At 43.8% G+C, this 21975-nt stretch overlaps 1 pseudogene; it reads right to left on the bottom strand.

The window, feature by feature from the left end:
• Positions 1-1724: 1724 nt before the first annotated feature.
• The window catches only part of LOC146195791 (uncharacterized), a 54746-nt pseudogene continuing 34495 nt past the window's right edge, over positions 1725-21975 (bottom strand).

Below are 21975 nucleotides of genomic sequence, written 5' to 3'. Positions count from 1 at the left end.
GAATGGGACATGGTGAGTGTCAGAGAGGAGCCTTTACACGGCTGAACACACCGAAGTTGTTCTGTACAATCTGCAGGAAGTTCACGTATCATCACATGAAAACTCTAAGAAGTTTCTTTCATAGCTTGCACAAAACACATTGCAGAAAAGTAATCAGTGGTTAAAGTGCTAAGCTGCAGACCAGGTAGACTTGGGTTTAATCCCAGCTACAGTGGCTGTGTATCTATGGGGTCGAAATAAAAAACACACTTGTACATAGAGGTGCACAGAGGAAAGGTGACTTGGAACAAAGGTATGAGTCCTCGGCTATTAGTATAGTAAATGTCTGCATGGACATAGCCCCATACTTTTAAAAACGATGGCACAGGTCTGACAGAGAGAGGTATAGGGGTGAACTTGGTGCCCCCCTGAGAGGTATAGCTCTCCCCCCCCCCCCCCCCGCCTCTCCAATTACTCCAAGGGGGCGCCAAGTTCACCCTTAAGCGCTAACCGCATGAGGCGACAATTCGCGGCGACATGCCGCGCGACGCCGTCGCGCGACGGGCTGAGGGCCGCCAAAGCATTGCCGCTCGTCGCCGTCGCTCGGTTTCCGGGGATTTTAGAAAATTTCGCGTGTCGCCCGGAAGCAGCTCGCGAGGCAGCCAATCGGAGAGGGCTTTAGGGTGCTCAACTTCCGTTCTGGCTTTTTTTTCTTTTTTTTGCGTGTGAAGTTTGTTTTCCTAGTCCAGTTTGGGCGAAGAATCTGGTGCCTCCACGCGCTCACTTCGTCTGATCCGTGTATATATATAAGTGCATCGAGATAATTCAGTAAAAACTTTGAAGGATAATAAAAGAAAGAAAAAGGTTAGCGTGGCTTGATATTGTTAATTTCCGAAAGGAGCAGGAGAAAGTCGCTGCTTACAATGCAAGTCGGCATCGCAGTGTATAGTAATGCACCGCTGCGCTGTGACCCTTTAAAATACTATGTGTTACAAGAAATTTCATCAGTGTTCTATCGTACTTCATGCTGTTTAGTGTTAGAAATGGGATATAGCGTGATTGCAATCCCCTTGACCGAATGACGAGGCGGCGGTAACAGAGCAACGCTGAAAACGCGCCTCTGTCGCTGAGCGCCGTCGCTCCGTGCGGTATGCTCCAGCGACAACGACAGACGTTGGCGGCGGCGTCGCGCGACGGATCGCTAGGGGTTGTCGCCCCATGCGGTTACCGCTTTATGCCTGCCTCCCTCTGTCGTACCTGTGCCATCGTTTTTTACTATATTGGTGGACTCGTACTTTACCGTTCCAAGACACCTTTCCTCTGGAAAGCCGGGAACTCAATTAGGCAACCATTGTGAGAAATGCGTCGTCGAGTAGTTTTCAACTCTGAATCCTTGGCAAAGCTTGATTTTTTTCTTAAGCGCAGAGTATTTTGTATGTGTTGCTATTTCATCACCTCAAAATAAATGCTTTATAACCATTCCTTATCTGGGCACTATGTTTTGGCTATAAAGAAAGGGAGGGAGGTGCACTGCGGTGAAACTTGGCTCCCCTAATACAGAAACTGAAGTCCCATGTGCCACTTTACAACATTAAACCCAGCAATTACAATTTTTCAAACCAGATTAACATATAAATGTGCTCTTTTCCCTTTAAATTAGTCCTACTTTCGAGAACTCTGGTTCCTCCTTGTATTAGGCACATTATTGACATGCACATCAATGCTATTCTTTCAAAACACTTGCTTCAGTTTTTGTTTGAAATAAATGGCAGCAAGTATTAATAAAAAATGTGCAGCGGTCCACTAATTCAATGAAGAACGATTCATTGAACAGCACTGTAACCTGCAAGCACTTCTCTTTACTGTAAACAAACAGCACAAACGACTTCATCTCAGCCACACCCATTTGCATTTGCACTTGCGTGTAGTACTTGCTACTGGGCTTCAGGTTACCATTGCGTAGCTCCCCCTTTGCAAACACTTCTACATTCATTGGAATTTTGATCTCAAGAAGGCGAGCCTCACAGCAACTGCATGAAACAATACCATCTGGACTTGCACCCAGAAACGGCTTGAGGCATGAGAGAAAAAGGCCACATTATCTGACATGAACGTCAACATGGCTCTCGTTCTTACTGATGAAGGCACAAGCTGCTCGTGCCTCGGCTTCAAGCAGCAGCCCTCTTTTCATTGTATATGTCGTACGAATTGTTTGCCCATTACTGCACTAATAAGAGACCGTGCATCATGGGGCCCCATTTTTGTCCTACATGTGTGCACCTATGTATAAACCCTGTGTGCAATTGAGGTTGTGATTAAGCCTTCCCTGTAAGAGTGCCACAAGGAACTTGCACTTTGCAGGCGTGTGGCTGCCTCAATGACCGTGACCTCCTCATGCATGTACAGTTTTGAAGGACACTTCTCTTTCACCCATTCCAACCACCGGGAAAACAGTTTACAATCGCTGGCTGTATCTGGCTCCACAGCTTTGTTTGGACGGGCAAAAACTCATTTGCTTCCAACACATCGGCAAAGCACTGAAGGCTGTTACGACCGTGCATCATCCGCACTTGCGCGCTCTATTGTTCGCCTGTGGGCATGGATAAGTGCTGTGGATATGTGCTGTTGGTACAAGGGCGCTAAGTGAGCTGTTTCCATGAATCCTTTTGTGTAAGCCTGTTTTGCCTTTTGGAAACCCTGCAAATGCCAAATTGACCCTGTCAAGAGAACGTCTAGAAAAATACAAAGGAATGTCGCCCTGTGGGAAATAGCCGGAGGTACTTTCGTTCAATTGTTCATCCTTCCCGTCGAGAAGCCCTATCGTCCAGTGAGGAATGCCTACTGTCCAAAGGAGACGACAGAGTGACATGTCCGCTGACTTGCAGGACAAGAAAGGAGCATGACGCATACGGCCATTAAATGATTTTCCGGGAATGCAGGAAAGATTTGCAATTGTCGGAAAGGGACAATGCTGGGATCAGTATGTGGCGCGCACGTGCTCTTAGGTTCTGAGAAGGAAATCCACTTGCCGGAACCAGCCTATCGTTTCTTTGCTGAAGAATAGAAATGTGCCTCCTCTCCTCGCCGTTCCCAAGCTTTTCCCGCCAACAAGTGATCACGCCCAACGAATCAATGCCGGACCAGTCAGTGCCTCAGACCATCAGTGCAGTGATGTGTTCGATTGGATGCCGATATCTGAGGGGCGTGCCCTGGAACTGGTTGGTCAGCATCTTCAGAGGGGGGCTGGACATAGGGGGTTTTAAGGACATTGCAGAGCACGAAAAAAAGGCTCTGAGCCCTGGGTAAACGGCTCATCCAGTCGCTTCTCGCTATGAACTCTTAACGCTTGCCATTTTGCTGATGTGCCCTTCTTCTTCATGTAAATAATCATGTAAATAAGTTTTCTCAAAGTGCCATTAAACCTGCTTGTATATGTTTTACCAACTTCGAAGATTCAATCCTTCATCAACCCCGAGTCTCTGCACGCTACCAAGTGAAGGCCGGGTCAACTTAGCCCCAGCGTCCCGACAAGGCCACTTTCCTTAAGTTTTTCGTGTAGCTACACCAATTGTGGGGTGCGAACATTTAAGTTTTCACGCCCGAGTGTTGAATATTCCACTCGCCTTTTGTGGTGAGTTATCGCAGGTCTAATCCTTTGTGATGTGTCCTTGCAGAAAATTAGGCTGTTAACCTCCTCGCTTACTGCCCTTGGGTTCCTTGGCTAGTACCAGTGGCGTTCTTTCTCTGTACAAGAAACTGAATCTGGTACACAACTGAGGTCATGCTGAGCAATATACATAAGTCCATAGAGCACAAAACAGAGATGTTTGCACACCCCCCCCCCCCTTTCCTGCAACACATGAGCAGTGGCCGGTGATTACATCACCATCACACTTCGAGACTTCAGCACCGACTTTGTAGATTGTTCGTAGTGACATAAATGCCAGCACTTCAGCATGGACAATAGTTTCTGGGGATTCCCTGGTAGAAAACTCAAGTTTTTGAAGGTGGCCAGATGTAAACAGGCGCAGGCCGTCTTCTCTGTGCTTCCTTGCTCCCTTGTTTTCGATGTACCTGCGTGAGAAAAATAGCAGTAAGGATGCATCAAACAGCCACTCTTTGGACACTATGAAGAAGTGTTAGGAGTCACAATTGCCCAAATAACTACTGCCTCTTATAAGAGTAACAAGAGTTCCTTACTAAATTAAGATGCATAGCATTAAAACATTAGGCTCCCTACCCATTATGGTTCCACCAAACTACTCGATTAAAGAGCTATAATTTATTTTGTAATGTTATCATGCTGCTTTGTTTAGTAAACAAACAGTAATTTGAGCTTTATTGTATAATTTTGTTTATTTATTTTGCTATGTGCTTAAAGGGTCGTTCCACACCAAACGCCATACACGTTTCGTTCGACCACCTCCAGTTTGTTAAAAAAAAAAATTGTGGATACTGAATGTGCATAATCAAAGCCTAAAATATTTTTTTGTTTTCGGAAGGTTCGAACTGTGCTCAGCTCAAAAATAAAATTTCGCGGCAAAAATATTTTAGGCTTGGATGACAAACACTGGGATGTTTTTTTTTTTTTCTTTAACAAATCGGAGATGATTGAGCGCAACGTCTAAGACGTTTGGCTTAGAATGACCCTAAATTAATTAAAAGTTCTCTTAGGGCCTCTGAGTCATGATTTTCTTACCTGTATATGTGCTCCTTCGCAAAAAACGGATTCAGTGATCTCGTTTCGCGAGTCCACCCCTGCTTTTTGCGCTCGCCGAGTCTAGCCGTATTTGGTTTCACGACGGCCTGCAGAGAAAAGTGATTGAACCCACAAACCTGTCACATGTTTTTGCACAGTTCAAGGGTCCCCACAGTTGTCATGAACGTCTGAGATAAAAATGCACACCTCTATACGCGCAACAGCTAGAGTCCGCAATCCCGCTCGAAAGCTGGCATGCCCTTCCTGACGACACGCAAAATACTTTTTGACCAGGCATTCACTGTCGCACATGCTCATATTACGGGGTCGCAATTTTCACTGGGGCATTCCGTGCAAGTAACAGCTTTTGAAACAAACGCCGTTCTGTCAGTGCCAATACGGGCGCAAAAGGAACAAATCAAGCCTTCGCACTTTTTTTTTGTCGATCTAAAACGTGAATCACTTCTAAGCTTATTCCGTTTATGACCGAGTGACAGCAGTGCACAAAATCAAGGAAGTCAGGTTTCGCGATCACCTCCAGGCACTATTACTGTGCAGTTTACTCAAACGTGTTGACACAGCTTTGTGAGTATGCTTTCCGTTTGCGAGGGGTCCTTCAATATTTCTGTCGCTATTTTCCCTGAACAAACTGTATCGACACTCGTATCATGGCTAAATGGAACTTCTGAGAAGCTGCAGCACAGTCGTGCAGCTTTTTCTCTTTTTTTTTTCAAAGCGCTAATAAGGAAACCAAGAGCAGGATTGCATCGAAAAAGCCGCGAGCACAGGAACAGAGTCCATTGCGAATGAAACTGTTTCCTTGCAAGTCTCCGAAGTCCTATATCAGAACATGGCAGGTAGGTTGCTATACTCACATGAGAGGCACTGTTGACGATGGGAAGCTTTGGTGTAGTAGGTCCCACAATGCAGAATGTGGGTCAGCCTCAGCCGCAGTAGCACGCGTGGAAACGAAGGCGACGCCGGGAAATCGTCTGCTGTACCACAACAAACATGGCGGCAGAGCAACTCCCGGTATTCCCGAGCTTGCGCAGTTGGCCTTGTGAAATCGGCCTATTAAAAAAAATGAGAGTCAATTTATTTATTTATAGACACTGCGATCTGGTATAGATCATAGCAGGGTGGGAAAACCAAAAAGAAATACAAGCATATAACGCTCTCAAATTCATAAAATTTGCAGGCACTTTTCAAAAATTAGTAAAGAACTCTGAGTTACAGTCTCGCTATTAAGTTTATTCCATTTCATAATTGTCCTCGGAAAGAAAGAATATTTAAAACAGTTATTTCACGCGTTCACAGGGGTTATTGTTAGTGCATGCCTTTGTCTCGTATTATAACCTGAAGAGTAAGTAATATAATTGGAAGTGTTAACATTATAATGACCTTTTACGAGCTCGAAAAGAAACTAATCGGCAGATACGACTGCGCTCAGTCACAGAAGGTAATCCACTACGCTTCACAAGCTCGCTGACAGACGCACGGCCATATGAATTAAATACAAACCTAACGACCTTATGCTGTATACGCTCAAGTTTATGAATGTTAGTTAAGGTTAAAGGGTCCCATATAATTATGGCATATTCTAACAGATTCTTTTCAGATTCTTATGATTACCCAGCCCGGCCTTGTCCACTTTTTCAGGAACAAGTGTAAGATTTCGTCGGATACTATTATAAACATGTTGACGGAAATGGTACAAGCCTGCGATGCGTAATAAAATTTTGTCTCAAACTTTTTTCTGCGCTCGTAACGAGCAGTTAAAACTGCAGTACAAAACCAAGCAGCTGATTGTTAAGAACTTCGAGGCAGCTGTAAAATATTGTTAACTACTATTATGATGATATCCTTAAGAGTGATCTACATTACCCATGGGTAACAAAAGCTTCTCTTCTAGAGTTTGCAATGCGTTTACATGTCATACCAACCCAATGCGTAGCGTTTTTCAATGCCTGGGGTGCAGCGGTACTTTATAAACAAATTGGCAGAGATCGTCAAAGCTTCCGATACGTGCCAAAATTTTCCTTCTGAAGTCTGTCCTGTGCTAACAACAATTACGGACTCCAAAAGAAACAATGCGGTCAGTGTTTGACTATAAATGGCAAACAACTACGAACCTGCGAGGAAGGATCTATGCATTCACGATTATTACGATACGCTTGTGCAATATGTGAAAATTCTTTCCCGGAATTTGTCAGATTTTTCGGTATGAGAGCGTCCGCAATGTCTAGCCGCTTTCGGTGCATGATGCTCTTTACCATTGGCTGAAATTTTTTTTCGGATGCATTCAGAGAAAAACAAGCATTCACAGAGAACCGTTTGAAAACATCACTGAAGAGATAGCTTGTGTATACTTCACGCCCTATTGGTGGAGTAGCTGAGCGCTCTCTCTGGATTAGTTTAACTACCAACCGCACCCCTCCCCTTGCTTTTTCTAATGGACGCTGAGTAAAACTGCATCCAATTTATTTTTCTTAGCACAATTCAGTTCCATAACTATCTCTGCGCATGTTGATGTTTGTCTGGAAACAAACGACCCATTTTTGTGAAAAACTTACCTTTGCAATTTTTCCCGCTTCTGAATTTTAGTTTGTGAGATCGGCACTTGATTTTACCTCTAATTTAAGTAGAAGCAGCTCTACTTTTTCATACACCCCGGAAGAAAAACTGAAATGACTAGCGGTGGCACCAATTTCGTCGAACGAATTGTCAGCCGCAGCCAAAGCACTGTGGCTCAACGCGACACAAGACACAGTCGCTCAACACGACTCCAGCACGAAATAACGGAATGGAGGTGTCGGCTGCTATCTCGTTCGACAAAATGCGTACGACCATTCGTCCCGTATGTCGCTGAGTGTGCCTGTAAGAGTAGCTCTGTTTTACTTTGAAGAACAAAATGTATCAACAACTACCCCATGACTTTTACTGTGCAAAATAATAGTGCACATTTTATATAAAGAGATAATGACACACTTAAAAACTTCCTGGCTTCAGAACAACATGGCTTTCGTAAGGGCTTATCTAGCACGACACAGCTTATTGAATTTTATCATGACCTTGTATTTATTCTCGACAACGGCCTACAAGTCTATTGCATTTTCCTGGACTTTCAGAAGGCGTTTGATACTGTTTCGCACCCTTTACTTTCAAGAAAACTTGCTGCACTAAATCTCGAAAGCTATCTTCCTCCCGACAGTACGTGGTAATAATTGGAACGCAACTCAGTTTTTGTAGATATTACATCAAGTGTCCCACAGTGCTTAGTTTTAGAATCCCTCTCGTTCTTAATATATATAAATGGTATTTGTTCCGGAATCAATTTGAATATGCGGTTGTTTGACGATGACTGTCTTTTATATAGAAAAATTAGAAATCAAGGCGACGTTGCCCAGCTATAAAGTGACTTATCATGTGTTCTTGAGTGGTGTTCGAAATGGAAAATGACGTTAAACACTAAAACATGTGTTCGTGTTATTTTTACACTTAAAACAAATAAGTTAGCCTCAGAGTATAGAATAAACGGTATTATAGTGACACAAAAAGTGGTGCATGAATGCTTAAGTGCGACATTTATAGCCGACTGTTCATGGAATACACATGCGGTTGCCGTAGTTGCAAAGGCCGCCAGAATATTAAACATTATACAGCGAAATCTGAAGCGCGTGCCTCCATGTTTGAAATCAACAGCCTACTTAACATACGTTCGACCACTGCTCGAATACGCTTGTGTCGTATGGGATTCTTGGCAAACTACACTGAGCAATAGAATTGAATCTAAAACAGAGCAGCAGCGTTTGTCCTGTGTCGGTACTCGAGAAGTGATAGCTGCACCGTCATGAAAAGTAAATTAGGATGGGAAACCCTTTTCTCTCGACGAAGGAAATTACGACCTAAACTCTTGTACCAAATATATGCCAACAAAATAGGCATTCGAAAAGTAATATACTTACATAGGCCACATTATGTCTCTGCTCGCGCAGATCAGATTTAATTTTTTGGAATACCGTGCCAGAACTAGCATGTATGTCAGTTCCTTTTTTGTTCGATCCATCAGCGAATGGAATCGTCTTTCAGGTCATCAAGTGTGCTCCATAATCGAAGATGTGTTTTGTTTTCCGCTCTGTAACCACCCCCCCCCCCCCCCCCCTGCTGTAGCGCACTGGGGCTAAGCGGCGTAATCATTGAATAAATAAAAACAAATAAATAAGTAATAAATTGCAATGTCCTAGCCTCTGGAACCCGCGAGGCGAAAATCGGTGCCAAAATTCTGCACTGCACTTCCGATATATGCCCTTATAGTGCCAACACAAGTATTTCGTTTTTTTGTTTTTTCTTCTACATTATTGAAGTTCTGTCTTCAGGCAAAGAAGCTTCTATGTCACCAAAACGTCATATTCTTGAATGCAGGAAGATTTCAGTTTCGCCTTAGCGATCATTTGAAACACAGCATCCATCAAAAAAGAGCTTTGGTTCTGAAGATGCTGGAAAGTGGGACGACTTTGTCGAGGATTGTTCTTTCACTCAGGATGCATCTGTTTCAGATTTCATGGCCCATTGTGAAGTGCTTAAAGGAAAACCAAACTACACTATATGTTTTGAAAAATTCTTCGAACGATGACTATTCTTTCGTTAATACTGCTTTCAATAAACAATTGACGGCGGATTTGCATTGCCCTAACATCACAGACCGTAGTGTTTTTTTTGTTTTGTTTTGTTTTTTTCACATTTCGTCTTCATCTACAGGTGTTCGTTAGGGCCAAATTCAATATCGTTAGCGTGGGCCAGAGGAACTGAAAGCCACTAACACGACGCGCAAATATGCGAATGCAATACTTAAAAGTATGAACTGAGGGTTTTGACGAACAAAGGCATCGCATGGGCTTTGAAAGACGCCGAAGTGGAGGCGCGGGATTAATTCCCGCCGTATGAGATTTTTAGTGAGCGTACCATTGCGTTTTGCCACCATCGAAACCAAGTGGCTGGTATTGAACCGAGGCCCTCCAGCTCAGTAGCCGAGCGTCCTAATTACTTTTTTAGAAAACATACTGACCCCTTCACTTCATAATTAGCTCCACCGATCACCAGTCATTCCAAATGCCAGTGATAAGTGCGACTCAAACAACAGAACTCCCAGGACGCCACGTCATTGCTCAAAAGGCATCACAGGCTCACCAGTCATCTATAGTCACTCAAGGCTTCTCGCTTGAAAGCCTTCTTTTTGCCTTTCTTCTTACTTAAAGCTGGCGCCCTTCCCAGTGCTTGCTAGCTAGCACTTGGAAAAAATTGTGCCTAAGCAAAAATGCATCATCATCATCATCAGCCTGACTATACCCACTGCAGGGCGAAGGCCTCTCCCATATTTGAGCAAAAATACATGTGCTGTTTAATATAAAATTATGCGATTGGTTGGAGAGAAGTGACATCACCAGACCTGAAATGACAAATATACGTTTCGATGTATCTTTATTACTTTCATGTCGAGAGCTCTACACACCTGTAAAGAAAATATGCAACTGCCACCTATGTGACCCGAAGTGATGTCTGATTGAGTGCCGACAGATACGTTGAGGTGTGAATGCTGAACCATGGAAGAATGACACAAAACACGATTAAAGGCAGGCGGCCATTGGTTGTTTTCGCAGTGCAAGCAGATTCTTCACTTGGGTTTCCCTGTGATTTTTATTTTGATGAATTCGTAGCCACATAGTTGTATTTCGCATGTGTGGCCCTGAAGCCTCCTCCAAGCGACCGATTCAGGCAAGCTTAGAACACAGGCCAAGGCAAAGGCATCTGCTTTGCCAGGCACTGCCTTTGGGTGCTGTGCAATCTTGGTAGCCAGCTTCTTCCCGTCCTAAGAAACCAGTATCTCACGCCGTAATTTGGATGTCGTCTTTACCGTCTTGATCAGCTGTGAAAAAAATTTCTCTAAAGACCTGGATTGCGCCTCTTTTATCCAAACAAGATTAAAGCATCCACCAAATATGTAGCTAAACGGTAAACACGTAGAAATGCAAATCTAAACATAGAAAAACATAGCTAAGCAAGCACAGAATTTTGCTTCTGTGAGTAAATGCTTGCTTTTCCAAAGTAAACAGCTGCTTAATTTTTTTTATTTTCCTTGCTGCTGGCTGATGCGGGCTGATGATGCCCTAACTGGGGTACCAAGCCGAAAGGCTGGAACATTTGTCCGCAGACATTCTCAGATAAATGCTCCATCTAGCACGAACAGACGTGGTAGTGCCGAAGTACAGCGCCGCCAGGAAAACATCTTTTGGGACTGGTAGCAGATCGGAGCAATTCTGCCTCCTTATTATGAAAGCGAATAGAGGTTCAAGACTTATTTATGATTATGAAACTAATTATTTGCAGTGAAATGCATATGGGGGATTGTAGAAAAATCTGTCCTTGCAGTCTGACGGGCCCATAATCCCTTATAAATTATTAGTTCGTACATATATGTGAAACGAAGATAATTTTCTTGTGTGGTAACAAGCGTTACTCTCAGAGCATATTATACGAAAACCCTTTTCTACTTTATTAAAAAAATAACGGAATATTTGGTCTTTTAGTCCAAAGTGACGATTCCCTTTTATACTAAGCAGTCTGTGCAAAAAGCTTCCCGGTTTTCAAGTACCTTATTCTTCAGACAGCGGCTTTCTGGCAGCCACCACTCATAGATTAATAAGTTTGTCTGTTCTTTCCATGTTTCCATGAGCACGCATAGGTGTTCAGCGTTTTACAATGAGAAATTCGCGGCAGTAAAATTAACCTAAAATACTTTCAGGAAGATTGTCTGAATGCTACGTACACTCGTGAGCAAAAGTGGTAAACGACACTCAGTCGTTGGTGGAGCTCGGGAAAACTGCATTGCGACTTCATCTAACAACATCTATTTTGGATTGATACTGTAGTGGCGTTGCCCCATTTTACATGCACGTGTCACTGTCGCTGTCCCTGTTGCTATCGCTATATGGAATTTCAATGCAGTTTTCCCGAGCTCCGTCACTGGCTGAGTGCTGTATACCAGTTTTGCTCACGACTGTACATTAATCCAGAATTGGTTTATGATGATGATGATGATGATGATGGATTTTAATGGCGCAAGGGCGACTCAGGCCAAAGAGCGCCAAACTCAAGGTTGACGGTGTACTCAAGTTTATATAATGGAATAGTTGATTTTTTATGAAGGGATAAAAAACAGTGGTGTATAGGGCCTAAAAATGTATTCGCTCTGTAATATCGCTAAAAACAACGGTGTATAGGGCCTAAAATTCATTTGCGATATATAATGGATGCGCAATGTGTAAGTAGATGTATTAAAAGATCTCATCCGTCCTCTCAAGGAGTAGCGGGCTGAGACCCACGTCGATAAGAAATTTCATGTAAAAAGCCTACTTGTAATAAAAATTTAAGCACCTGTTTTAAATGAAACATTGGGTTGTCGCCAATAAAAATGGATGGGTGTGCAGGTATTTGATGAGTGAACAAGGAGGGAAAGTGACGTCTTCTTTCTGGTTCCAGTTGTGCACATATGATTAAAACATGAATGACAGTGAGTCGATCACCACATCTCGAGCAGTGTGGTGCAGGAGAGTTTGTTAAAAGGTATGAGTGTGTAGTATGTGTATGACCTATTCTCAGCCTGCACAAGGCTACTTCTTTCAATCTGTCTCTTTTGTCTGCAGTGTACCTGCCTATGATAGGTTTTATAGTGTGTAGTTTATTTTCAGTCGCTGTGTCCCATTCCTCTTGCCACTGTTGTCGAATTTTGTTTTTAATGTGTGGCTTGAGGTCCTGGTATATTATTTTGTCGATGTCTGTAGTATTTCGACAGGCAGCTGACACAGCAAGCCTATCAGCCGCCTCGTTACCTGGTATGCTACGGTGGCCTGGCACCCAGCAAAGTGTAATTTTAAGTTGTAATTTATGGGCAGTGATAAGGTTGTTAAATAGAGTATTCAGGACTGGGTTTTTATTGTGCCATTTCCAAGAAGTTAGGGAGGTTAAAACACTAAGGGAGTCTGTGTAGATGACCGATGACTGTATTTTGTTTTCTATAATGTGTCTCACAGCTAACAGGATACCGTGGGATTCTGCAGTAAATATACTTGTATGTCTGTTTAGTGTTTTTGTTAGTGAAAATTGTGGTCCATGTGCGGCACATGAGACTTGAGTCGACTTTGAAGCATCAGTGTAATACTCATTACAAATGTATTTTGCCTGCAGAGACATGAAGTGCTGTTGTATGGCTATAGGCAACCTGCAATGGAGTTTGCTGAGACATGTGGCGCCACCTGGCGGCCGACGGGAGCTAATACTGAGTCGGCGCAGAAGCTGACGCCGTATATGTTGCGGCCGCTGTGTTCCTTCTGCGTTCGCGTTTTGTTATCCCAGTGAGTGTGATTTACTCATTTAGTGACTTCAGTGGTATCGTGCGATACTTCGACTACTACGGATGTGAACAAGAATAAAAATAAGCGCAAGGGCGGCGAGAAAGACTGCCACAATCACGAAGGAAACCTAAGTGTACCGCTTGCTGGGAGAACCTGGGGAGAATGATGAGAAAAGGAGATATTGGCTGCGAGAGAGTAATGTAACTGAAATTCGTTTTTTTTTTTATGGGGCCATTGGCGTACAGACGCCAAGAAGCTAAAATAAGGCGACTGCCCGTGAGCGGAGGAAACGGTATAAACTTCTGACTCGAGGAGTCGCGTGCTGGTTGGGGCACACTACACAGTACGTGCTCCGCGCTGTAAAATCTGGCGTGTACTGGTATATGCCGTGCGTAGATCGAGTGGCATACGTCCAGAAAAGCAACAAAGCCGTGCAGCCGTAGCATCGTATTCCAGCCGCATTTCAACGGAGGCGAAATGAAAAAAAAAATGTTCGTGGATCTGTGAACCGGATTTCTAATGCGGTGTCTATTCGGAACCACAAAGCCAAAATATCTTCAAAACTTCCAATTACAGATTTCAGTAAGCATATTTATCTGCAAATTAGTTCTTAAGGTGCTGAAAAAGTCGAAGTGGCGGAGTGTAGAGGCCCGTGATACTGTGTACGCTGAGAATGGAACTTCGTTCTATTGAGCTGCGCCAAATATTTCTTTCACCGACTGCTCAAGCTACTCAAGAGTCTCTTGTCCCAGACGATAGACTATTTCATCATTAGTAGCAACAGCAAAAAATTCTAACTCTTAACGACCTCCTTTACGAAAGCTTTGCTGTTGAGTGCCAGCATTAGCCGCCGGCTTTCCCCAAGCTTGAGGTACGGAGGTACAAAATGCATGCCAGTTGTTGTTAAGAGCTTTATTTTTCCAACGATGTAGGAGGACCCCTACTCCCCGTCCCCGGCACGCACAGTTTTCGTTGATGACGCACGCTACAACCGCACAGTGCTTGCAATTGCCACGACATCCGTAGCGGGTACCGCACCATGTCTCCTGTAACCTCCGTGGCACTGTCGAAAGGTGCACCACGAACAAAAGTGTTCGCCATGGTATTAAACTGTAAAGCGAAACCGCGAGGAAATTATTATGCGTCATGGTATCAAACTGTAAAGCAAAACCGCGAGGAAATTATTATGCTGCTGTAATCAAACAGCAAGAACAAAAAAGAAGAAACGGCGATCAATCTCGCCTCAGGTTCTCTCTGCACTTTCAATGATTGGGTATGAGGTGTGAACGCAATAGGTAAATGAGAAGCTACATTTACAAAATTTTTCATTCATTTAATTATTTCTTAATTCATCATTACATATCCGACTGATGCCCTGAGAGAATAACTTTGGTTAAAAAAAAGTTCCGTCTACTCGCGCGAAATTCAAAGCTGTGCGCGCGGTTGTTCCGTAGCGAGCGGCGCGCACTTCGCGGTGACGTCGACACCGTTCACGTTTTAAACATGACCATTCTCGAACAGGCGGTATCCTTTCGTCAGTATTGGTTTTCGGAAGTAGCTCTGAAGACAGTCGATTGCCTTAAAACCGCAGAAAATGAGAGCCGAGATGCTTCCAGCCGTACAACACGAACGCAACCCGACCGCGCCGGCCTACTCAGATTACTCGGCGCCGCCGTTGGCGGCGCTGAACGCTGCGCTCCACTAGCGCCGCCTGGCCACTGCAGGTTGCCTATAGGAAGGGCATGTTTTCCAACTTGAAGGAATGTTAGGTCGCAATTAACAGTGTGCATTTCCCACGGGGCGATGAAGTCTTTTATGGAAGTTGTATGGAGGCTGCCAACCGGGATGTCCAGATATTCAATATGAGCGGCTAGTCTTATTGGGTATGGTGGTGTTAGTGACGGTTTTCTTGTGAAAAGTTCTGTGTTAGCTGTGTCAAGCAGGAGCCGGCGACAAGGATGGTCCAGTTGAGACAATATTTTGGTAGCATATCTTACAGCAGTAAATTGTCTTCTTCGCTGTAATGACCATCGGTTAGCCTCAACATAGAGGCTAGCAATTGGGCTAGTTCGAAAAGCACCTGTGGCAAGGCGAAGGCCAAGGTGGTGCACTGGAGCGAGCATTTTTAGGGCAGAAGGTGATGCTGACCCGTAAACCATTGAGCCATAGTCAATACGAGACAAAACTACGCTATTCAGAAGGCTCAAGAGGCAGTCACGATCTGTGCCCCAGGACTGGTGGGACAGAATTTTTAGCAGGTTCATTGCCTTCAGACATTTTAATCTCAGCTGTTTTATGTGTGATATGAAGGAAAGCTTTTCATCAAAAACTACACCGAGAAATTTATGTTCTTTTTGAACTGCAAGGCTCTGACCACTCAGTGTAATGTTGGGCTCAGGTCTAATGCCACGCTGCTTAGTGAAAAGCACGCAGACGGTCTTTGCAGAGTTAAACTTAAACCCATTGTCGTCAGCCCACCTAGACAGTTTGTTGACGCCTAGTTGAATCTGGCGTTCACAGATGGCCAGGTTGCAAGATTTGAAACTTATCTGGACGTCATCGACATATAAAGAATAAGAGATGGTTCTTGGCAGCACGCCCTTTAGCGAGTTCATTTTGACAATAAAAAGCGTGCAGCTGAGGACACCACCTTGAGGGACACCATTTTCCTGTATAAACAGCTTCGAGTATGTATTGCCAACACGAACTTTGAAGGTTCGTTCAGACAAGTAGCTTTTTAACGTGTTCAACATGTTCCCTGTGATACCGAGAGAGAAGAGGTCGCGGATAATACCATAGCGCCATGTGGTATCATATGCTTTTTCAAGATCGAAAAAGACAGATAGACAGTGTTGTTTGTGTACAAAAGCATCCCTTGCATAGGACTCAAATGCAATGAGCTGATCGTCTGTTGATCGCCCAGCCCTAAAACCAGCTTGGTTTGTGTCAAGAAGGCCATTGTATTCTAGGAAGTGAACAAGACGACGGTTTACCATTTTTTCGAAAAGCTTGCATAAGCAAATGGTTAGGGCGATGGGCCGATAGCTCGCTGCAAGTGTGGGTTCTTTGCCAGATTTTAATATCGGGACAATGATTGCTTCCTTCCATGCTTGAGGAAAGCGTCCTGTGGCCCATATTTTATTATACAGGCAGAGTAGGGTTTCGAGGGTGTCCACATGGAGGTGCCTGAGCATTGCATATGTGATCCTGTCAGCACCAGCTGCTGTGTTCTTGCATGTGTCTAGTGCACTCTTCAGCTCCTGTAGTGTGAACGGGCTATTGTACCCTCCTGTGCATGGTCTCTTATCATGTATAGGTTTACTCTCTTCGGTCACCTTGTGCCGCAGAAAGGAATCTGTATAGTGTGCCGAGCTAAATATGTATTCAAAGTGTTTCCCTAGTGTGTCTGCTTGATGTTTTAGTGTGTCGCCACTAGTGCTGACAAGAGGTGTGAGAGTGTTATATCCTTTGAGTGCTCTTATTCTGGTGTAGACTTTGTGTGCGTCAGTATAAGAGTTCACAGACGAAAGGAACGAGGCCCAGCTTTCTCGCTTGGAGATGCGTCGAACACGCCTTTGCCTTTGCTCGCTTAAAGGCTATTAGGTTTTCGGCAGTGGGGTGTCGTCGCAAGTTCGACCATGCCTTGTTCTGAGCTTCACGAGCAGTCTTACATTCTGCATTCCACCAGGGTCTTCGTTTGTTTCGTGGCTTACTTGACGTTTGTGGGATGCATTTTTCTGCAGCTTCTATAATGTGCAGTGTGATCAAGCGCTGAGTTTCATCTACATCTAGACCACTAATGGATGAACAAGGCAGTGATGAGTGTTCCCTGAACATCTTCCAGTTGGCTGCATTCTCTTTGAATTTTCTGGGATTCGACACATTTTCATTTCCGTTCTCAGTATATTTTATTAAGATCGGAAAATGGTCACTTCCGTATAGGTTGTTAATGACAGTCCACTCTGTAGCTGCCAGGAACATCGAGGAGCCAATGGCTAGATCTATGGATGTGTAAGAGTTATGTGCTATATTGTAGTAAGTTGTGTTGTGTTGGGTGTTGTGTTGGGTTTAGTGGCGCATAAGCAACTTAGGCTATCATGCGCCAATTTCATGGTTAAGAGTGTTGTATTTATGTAATTTAAACTTACATTCTGTTTAGGACGTTTGCTTCTATTAAAAACCTGAAAACACAGGGCAAATCAACAAGCGCATTTTCACCTAAAAGCAAAGCTGGATGAAGAGGAATGTGTTGTTTGTAAAACTGTGTAAAATGTTTTTTCCTCAGTTGTTCAAGTTGTCTGCATGAGATTAAAATGTGGATGACTGTTAGCTCGTGTCCGCATGAATCACACAGGGGCTTATCCTGTTTAGTTAAAATGAAACTATGTGTTAAATGTGTGTGTCCTATGCGAAGACGGCATAGAGCCACTTCTTTGGAACGTTCAAGATGGGTGCTCGATTTCCACTCTTCTATTACAGGCTTTATGAGGTGTAGTTTGTTATTTGTTTCAGTGTTCCAAGTGGACTGCCATTTTTGTATCAGTCTACTCTGTACCAATTTCATGCAGTCTTGAGATGGTATCTGCACTTGTTTTATTTTCTTGTCTCGAGCTTTGGCAGCGCACCTATCTGCTTTTTCATTACCTCGGATTCCTACATGACTGGGTACCCAGCAAATTTTTATGCTTCGTCCTTCATCTGTAAGTGTTGCTATGCTGTGTATGATGTTTCCAAGTATTGGTATAACTGCATTTCTTGTGTGAAGGGCTGTGACTACACTTAGGGAATCTGTGTAAATAATACTTCTCCTGAGGTTTTCTTTCATTATTTTCTCTATGGCAACAGAGACAGCATAGCATTCAGCAGTAAAGATGGACGCGCACTGTGGAAGTCTCATTATTTCCTCCCATTCGCCTTGAACAACTGCGCTTCCGACATAATGATCTGTTTTCGAGCCATCCGTGTAAAAGTCTGTGAAGTTACTGTATTTTTCTTTCAGCTGAAGGAATTCTTGTATGAAGTGCTCTTGTGGGGTTATTGGTTTTTGGAACTGTGTAAGAGAGAGGTCGCAAACTTCAGGGACCAGGTACCAAGGAGGCAGAGGGTTAGGTCTTTTGGCAATGCTAGGTAAACAATCCGGTAGCTCAACCTCTTGACACATTTGCTCAAATCTTAGGAGCAGTGGTCTCACTGCATTGGGTTTGTTGGTGAATAGTGTTCTAGAAGGGCATTTAGTTACTAGAGAATAGCAGATATGCTTTGGCAGAGATCTGATTTTAAATATATAGGCACATGTAAGTGAAGTTCTTCTGATTTCAAGAGGAGGTTCATTTGTTTCCACAAGCAGACTGGATATAGGAGAAGTTCGGTATGCTCCACATGAGAGTCGAAGTCCTGTGTTATGTACCGGGTCTAGTTTTTTTAAATATGATGGTCTAGCTGACCCATACACTATGCAGCCATAGTCTAAGGTGGAGCGTACGACAGATCTGTAAATGTGTTTAAGGCATGTCCTGTCCGCGCCCCAGTGTTTACGGGAAAGAACTTTTAGTATGTTTAGAGATTTGGAAGCCTTTTTCTTCAGGACATTTATATGAGGAAGAAAGGTGAGTTTTTTGTCAAAAGTTACGCCTAGAAATTTGTGTTCGTTTTTCACCGGTAATTTCGTTTTGTTCAGGTGTAGTGTAGGATCTGTTTGTAAGCCTCGTTTGAGAGAGAATAGGAGAGCCACTGTTTTTTGAGGAGAAAACTGAAATCCGTTTGTGTCTGCCCATGCTGCTAGTTTATTTATGGTCAACTGCACCTGTCTCTCACATGTAGATACGTTAGAGGATGTGTATGCAATCTGTAGATCGTCAACATAAGCTGAATACATTACGGATTTCGGGATAACTGTGCTTATGGAATTCATTTTTACTATAAAGAGAGTTGTGCTTAAGACGCATCCCTGTGGTACGCCATTCTCCTGTACAAAGTTCTTTGAAAAAGTTGAGCCCAAACGCACACGGAATGAGCGATTTGACAAGAAGTCCTTTAGACAGTTTAACATCCTACCACGTATGCCTAAATATGCTAGGTCACGGAGGATGCCAAACCTCCATGTAGTATCATACGCCTTTTCCATATCAAAGAAGACGGCAAGGCAGTGCTGTTTGTGAATAAATGCTTCACGAACAGTGTTTTCAAGGCGGACTAGATGGTCCGTGGTAGAACATGCTGTTTTGAACCCGCATTGCTGTATGTCTAGAAGTTCTTGGGAATGAAGGACAAAGGCTAATCTGGTATTAAGAACACTTTCAAAAGACTTTGCTAGGCAACTTGTGAGAGCTATGGGTCTATAACTGCTGGGGGCCGTTGGTGGCTTTCCTGGTTTCAGGAAAGGCACAATAATAGCTTTTTTCCAGGCCTCAGGAATACTCCCGGATACCCATACTTTGTTGAAAAATTTCAGAAGTGCTTCTAATGCAGGTGTAGAAAGATGTGCAAGCATCTGATAGTGAATTTGATCTGGGCCAGGTGCAGTCTTCTTGCCGGCAGATAGAACAGTGTTTATTTCTTGTAGTGTTATTAACTTGTTATATGTTTCATTAGTACTTCCACTTGTTGGCAGTTTTTGTTTTTCGGCCTTGTTTTTGTATGTTATAAAAGATTTTGGGTAGTGTAGTGAGCTTGAAATTGCAGAAAAATGATCGCCTAGAATATCTGCCTGTTCCTGTAAGTTTGTTTGGGTGCCAGGAGATGTTAGAAAGGGGACTGTGTACGGGGAGAAGTTGCCATCCAGTTTGTGAACGAGCTCCCACATTTTTTTTTTATGTGATTGAGCTATTTATTGATGATATGTATTTTTGCCAAGAAGCCTTCTCAGCGTTTCGGCGGATGTACCGTGCCCTAGCTTTCGCCTGTTTGAATTTTACGAGGTTTTCGTTTGTAGGGTACCTGCGAAAGGTTTCCCAAGCTTTGTTTTGTTTCTTCTTTGCATCTCTGCACTCCTGAGAATACCAGACTTTGCGATTTTTCAGTACCGCTCCTGAAGACTGTGGTATAGCTACAAGTGCTGCGTCAATGATGCAGGCCGTAAATTTTTCATTTATCTCGTCAACACTGAGTTTTTCGGAAAAGGCCTTTTCCAGGCTGGCTTCAGACTGGAATAGAGCCCAGTTCGCAAGGTGCAGCTTCCACCGCTTGGGTTTGTTTAGAGTGATGGAGGGTGAGGGTGTTAGGCTGATAATGACAGGCAAATGATCACTTCCTAGAGGATTGTCAAAGACGTCCCATTTAAAATCAGTAAAAATTGATGGGGAGCTAAATGATAAATCTAAAACGCTCATTTTCCCCGTGCTTGGGGAGCAGTATGTATGCTTTCCTGTATTTAGCAGGCAGACATCATTGTATAATATAAAATCCTCTAATATACGACCTCTAGTGCCTGTCTGATCGCTTCTCCAAAAAGTGGAGTGCGCATTAAAATCTCCAACAACCAGATATGGTTCTGGCAGTTGTTCTAAAAGCTCTTCCAGATCATGAAGGGTTACAGTTAGGTGCGGTTGGAGATACAGTGAGCATATAGTTATTGTTTTATAATGAATGATAGAGACAGCAACAGCTTCGAACTTGGTTTTGAGGCTAATTTCACGTGTTGCTACTCCATTCTGCACTACAATAGCGACACCTCCAGATAACCTATTTGCTTCTTTTCGGTCGCAGCGAAAAACGTTGTGTCCTTTTAAAATGTTTTGGTGTGGTCCTAAGTTAGTTTCCTGTAGGCAAAGGGCTACAGGAGAAAATGAATGTAAAATGTCTTTTATATCGTTGTAGTTGTTTATGAGACCTCGGCAGTTCCAGTGTATGAGGAACGCCATTTTTTTTTTTTTTGGAATGTACCTGGATTTAGGTTTCAGGTTTTTCTGGTCCTGTTATACGAGGTTTTTCTCTCCGTTTTCTTTCTAGAGAGTTATGCCGCCGCTGCAGCGTGGACGAGGAAGGGGTTGTGTCCATTGCCTCAGGGGCTTTGGACGTTTGGGGAGAGTTTGGAGTGTTGGTTGCAGGCTTCCCTTCTGGGGGAGAAGCCTTTTGGGCTGTTGGCTCTGGGGCCAGTGTGCCCTGTTTCTGCGATGGCAGGGCAGCTTTCGCTGCTTCTGCCTGGGGCAAGGATGGCCCTACCTGAGGCTTACCCTCGGCGGAGACCAAACCCTGTTGTGGTGTGCTGCCCCCATGCTCCACCACATTGGAATAGTTCGGTTTGGCTGTGAACAAAAAAGTGCCCTGTTTAACAAGATATCGCTGTCGTGCCTCTTTAAACGTTATGTTTTCCTTGACTTTTATGGTAATGATGTCCTTTTCCTTCTTCCAAGAAGGACATGACCGTGAGTACGCGGCGTGTTCACCTGCACAGTTTGCGCAGTGTGGCGCAGCTTCACACTCGTCAGATTTGTGTTCATTTGAGGCACATTTTGCACATGTTTGTCGGCCACGGCAGCTCTGGGAGCCATGACCGAATCTTTGGCAGTTGAAACAACGTCTAGGGTTTGGAATGTAGGGCCGGATGTCTACTTTGATGTAACCGACTTCAATGGATTCAGGGAGTTTGCTGGAGTTGAAAGTCAGAACTATGTGCTTTGTTGGTATTTCTTGGTTGTTCTTCCGGATTTTGATCCTGTGTACACCGATTACATTTTGCTCAGAAAGACCTTCTAGAAGTTCTTCTTCGGTGAGTGACAGGAAGTCATTCTCTGATATCACGCCTTGGACTGTGTTCAAGGATCTGTGAGCACTGACCGTTATTGGGATATCCCCAAATGTTGTAAGTTGCTGAAGGTTGCTGTACTGGAGTTTGCTTTGCAGCTCAAGCAGGAGATCCCCGCTAGCCAGTTTACTAACTTTGTATCCTGG

The sequence above is a fragment of the Amblyomma maculatum genome, chromosome 3 (genome assembly GCF_055883805.1).
Source record: "Amblyomma maculatum isolate TAMU_Amacu chromosome 3, ASM5588380v1, whole genome shotgun sequence".
In the NCBI taxonomy this organism is placed as follows: Eukaryota; Metazoa; Arthropoda; class Arachnida; order Ixodida; family Ixodidae; genus Amblyomma; species Amblyomma maculatum.
Note: the sequence above shows the minus strand (reverse complement) of the source record. Positions and strands in the feature narration are given on the sequence as shown.